The following is a 4,595-nucleotide window of genomic DNA, read 5'->3' as shown; positions in this document are numbered from 1 at the left end:
TGGTTGGTTATGATGCAACAATGCCTATGTGACTCTGGCAGAGCCCGGCTGCCAAATTTGAAAAGTCCAGCGATTGCGCCCACACGAAAGCTGCCAGCACTGAAAGCTCTACCTGGTTTTCACTGTCCCTTGGAACTGCATTCGCTGCCGCACAGACATTCGCGGTCCGCAAAAGCCTTGGTTGGGTATGATGCAACAATGCCTATGTGACTCTCGCAGAGCCCGCTGCCAAATTTGAAACGTCCAGCAATTGCGCCCACACGAAAGCTGCCAGCACTGAAAGCTCTACCTGGTTTTCACTGTCCCTTGGAACTGCATTCGCTGCCGCACAGACATTCGCGCTCTGCGCAAGCCTTGGTTGGTTATGACGCAACAATGCCTATGTGACTCTGGCAGAGACCGGCTGCCAAATTTGAAACGTCCAGCGATTGCGCCCACACGAAAGCTGCCAGCACTGAAAGCTCTACCTGGTTTTCACTGTGCATTGGAACTGCATTCGCTGCCGCACAGACATTCGCGCTCTGCAAAAGCCTTGGTTGGGTATGATGCAACAATGCCTATGTGACTCTCGCAGAGCCCGGCTGCCAAATTCGAAATGTACACCGATTGCGCCCTCACGAAAGCTGCCAGCGCTGAAAGCTCTACCTGGATTTCACTGTCCCTTGGAACTGCATTCGATGCCGCACAGACATTCGCGCTCTGCGCAAGCCTTGGTTGGTTATAACGCAACAATGCCTATGTGACTCTGGCAGAGCCCGGCTGCCAAATTTGAAACGTCCAGCGATTGCGCCCACACGAAAGCTGCCAGCACTGAAAGCTCTACCTGGTTTTCACTGTCCCTTGGAACTGCATTCGCTGCCGCACAGACATTCGTGCTCTGCAAAAGCCTTGGTTGGTTATGATGCAACAATGCCTATGTGACTCATGCAGAGCCCGGCTGCCAAATTTGAAACGTCCAGCAATTGCGCCCACACGAAAGCTGCCAGCACTGAAAGCTCTACCTGGTTTTCACTGTCCCTTGGAACTGCATTCGCTGCCGCACCGACATTCGCGCTCTGCAAAAGCCTTGGTTGGTTATGATGCAACAATGCCTATGTGACTCTCGCACTGCCCGCTGCCAAATTTGAAACGTCCAGCGATTGCGCCCACACGAAAGCTGCCAGCACTGAAAGCTCTACCTGCTTTTCACTGTCGCTTGGAACTCCATTCGCTGCCGCACAGACATTCGCGCTCTGCGCAAGCCTTGGTTGCTTATGATGCAACAATTCCTATGTGACTCTGGCAGAGCCCGGCTGCCAAATTTGAATTGTACACCGATTGCGCCCTCACGAAAGCTGCCAGCACTGAAAGCTCTACCTGGTTTTCACTGTCCCTTGGAACTGCATTCGCTGCCGCACAGACAGTCGCGCTCTGCAAAAGCCTTGGTTGGGTATGATGCAACAATGCCTATGTGACTCTCGCAGAGACCGCTGCCAAATTTGAAACGTCCAGCGATTGCGCCCACATGAAAGCTGCCAGCACTGAAAGCTCTACCTGGTTTTCACTGTCCCTTGGAACTGCATTCGCTGCCGCACAGACATTCGCGCTCTGCGCAAGCCTTGGTTGGTTATGATGCAACAATGCCTATGTGACTCTGGCAGAGCCCGGCTGCCAAATTTGAAACGTCCAGCGATTGCGCCCACACGAAAGCTGCCAGCACTGAAAGCTCTACCTGGTTTTCACTGTCCCTTGGAACTGCATTCGCTGCCGCACAGACATTCGCTTTCCGCAAAAGTCTTGGTTGGTTATGATGCAACAATGCCTATGTGACTCTCGCAGAGCCCGGCTGCCAAATTTGAAATGTACACCGATTGCGCCCACACGAAAGCTGCCAGCACTGAAAGCTCTACCTGGTTTTCACTGTCCCTTGGAACTGCATTCGCTGCCGCACAGACATTCAAGCTCTGCAAAAGCCTTGGTTGGGTATGATGCAACAATGCCTATGTGACTCTCGCAGAGCCCGCTGCCAAATTTGAAACGTCCAGCGATTGCGCCCACACGAAAGCTGCCAGCACTGAAAGCTCTACCTGGTTTTCACTGTCCCTTGGAACTGCATTCGCTGCCGCACAGACATTCGCGCTCTGCGCAAGCATTGGTTGGTTATGACGCAACAATGGCTATGTGACTCTGGCAGAGACCGGCTGCCAAATTTGAAACGTCCAGCGATTGCGCCCACACGAAAGCTGCCAGCACTGAAAGCTCTACCTGGTTTTCACTGTCCCTTGGAACTGCATTTGCTGCCGCACAGACATTCGCGCTCTGCAAAAGCCTTGGTTGGTTATGATGCAACAATGGCTATGTGACTCTGGCAGAGACCGGCTGCCAAATTTGAAACGTCCAGCGATTGCGCCCACACGAAAGCTGCCAGCACTGAAAGCTCTACCTGGTTTTCACTGTCCCTTGGAACTGCATTCGCTGCCGCACAGACATTCGCGCTCTGCGCAAGCCTTGGTTGGTTATGATGCAACAATGCCTATGTGACTCTCGCAGAGCCCGGCTGCCAAATTCGAAACGTCCAGCGATTGCGCCCACACGAAAGCTGCCAGCACTGAAAGCTCTACCTGGTTTTCACTGTCCCTTGGAACTGCATTCGCTGCCGCACAGACATTCGCGCTCTGCAAAAGCCTTGGTTGGTTATGATGCAACAATGCCTATGTGACTCATGCAGAGCCCGGCTGCCAAATTTGAAACGTCCAGCAATTGCGCCCACACGAAAGCTGCCAGCACTGAAAGCTCTACCTGGTTTTCACTGTCCCTTGGAACTGCATTCGCTGCCGCACCGACATTCGCGCTCTGCAAAAGCCTTGGTTGGTTATGATGCAACAATGCCTATGTGACTCTCGCACTGCCCGCTGCCAAATTTGAAACGTCCACTGATTGCGCCCACACGAAAGCTGCCAGCACTGAAAGCTCTACCTGCTTTTCACTGTCGCTTGGAACTCCATTCGCTGCCGCACAGACATTCGCGCTCTGCGCAAGCCTTGGTTGCTTATGATCCAACAATTCCTATGTGACTCTGGCAGAGCCCGGCTGCCAAATTTGAATTGTACACCGATTGCGCCCTCACGAAAGCTGCCAGTACTGAAAGCTCTACCTGGTTTTCACTGTCCCTTGGAACTGCATTCGCTGCCGCACAGACAGTCGCGCTCTGCAAAAGCCTTGGTTGGGTATGATGCAACAATGCCTATGTGACTCTCGCAGAGACCGCTGCCAAATTTGAAACGTCCAGCGATTGCGCCCACATGAAAGCTGCCAGCACTGAAAGCTCTACCTGGTTTTCACTGTCCCTTGGAACTGCATTCGCTGCCGCACAGACATTCGCGCTCTGCAAAAGCCTTGGTTGGTTATGATGCAACAATGCCTATGTGAGTCTGGCAGAGCCCGGCTGCCAAATTCGAAACGTCCAGCGATTGCGCCCACACGAAAGCTGCCAGCACTGAAAGCTCTACCTGGTTTTCACTGTCCCTTGGAACTGCATTCGCTGCCGCACAGACATTCGCTTTCCGCAAAAGTCTTGGTTGGTTATGATGCAACAATGCCTATGTGACTCTCGCAGAGCCCGGCTGCCAAATTTGAAATGTACACCGATTGCGCCCACACGAAAGCTGCCAGCACTGAAAGCTCTACCTGGTTTTCACTGTCCCTTGGAACTGCATTCGCTGCCGCACAGACAGTCGCGCTCTGCAAAAGCCTTGGTTGGGTATGATGCAACAATGCCTATGTGACTCTCGCAGAGCCCGCTGCCAAATTTGAAACGTCCAGCGATTGCGCCCACACGAAAGCTGCCAGCACTGAAAGCTCTACCTGGTTTTCACTGTCCCTTGGAACTGCATTCGCTGCCGCACAGACATTCGCGCTCTGCGCAAGCCTTGGTTGGTTATGACGCAACAATGGCTATGTGACTCTGGCAGAGACCGGCTGCCAAATTTGAAACGTCCAGCGATTGCGCCCACACGAAAGCTGCCAGCACTGAAAGCTCTACCTGGTTTTCACTGTGCATTGGACCTGCATTCGCTGCCGCACAGACATTCGCGGTCCGCAAAAGCCTTGGTTGGTTATGATGCAACAATGGCTATATGACTCTCGCAGAGCTCGGCTGCCAAATTCGAAACGTCCAGCGATTGCGCCCACACGAAAGCTGCCAGCACTGAAAGCTCTACCTGGTTTTCACTGTCCCTTGGAACTGCATTCGCTGCCGCACAGACATTCACGCTCTGCAAAAGCCTTGGTTGGGTATGATGCAACAATGCCTATGTGACACTCGCAGAGCCCGGCTGCCAAATTTGAATTGTACACCGATTGCGCCCTCACGAAAGCTGCCAGCACTGAAAGCTCTACCTGGTTTTCACTGTCCCTTGGAACTGCATTCGCTGCCGCACAGACATTCGCGCTCTGCAAAAGCCTTGGTTGGTTATGATGCAACAATGCCTATGTGACTCTCGCACAGCCCGCTGCCAAATTTGAAACGTCCACTGATTGCGCCCACACGAAAGCTGCCAGCACTGAAAGCTCTACCTGGTTTTCACTGTCCCTTGGAACTGCATTCGCTGCCGCAC

This window comes from Mycteria americana, unplaced genomic scaffold (assembly GCF_035582795.1).
Source record: "Mycteria americana isolate JAX WOST 10 ecotype Jacksonville Zoo and Gardens unplaced genomic scaffold, USCA_MyAme_1.0 Scaffold_27, whole genome shotgun sequence".
NCBI classification, from domain to species: Eukaryota; Metazoa; Chordata; class Aves; order Ciconiiformes; family Ciconiidae; genus Mycteria; species Mycteria americana.
Note: the sequence above shows the minus strand (reverse complement) of the source record.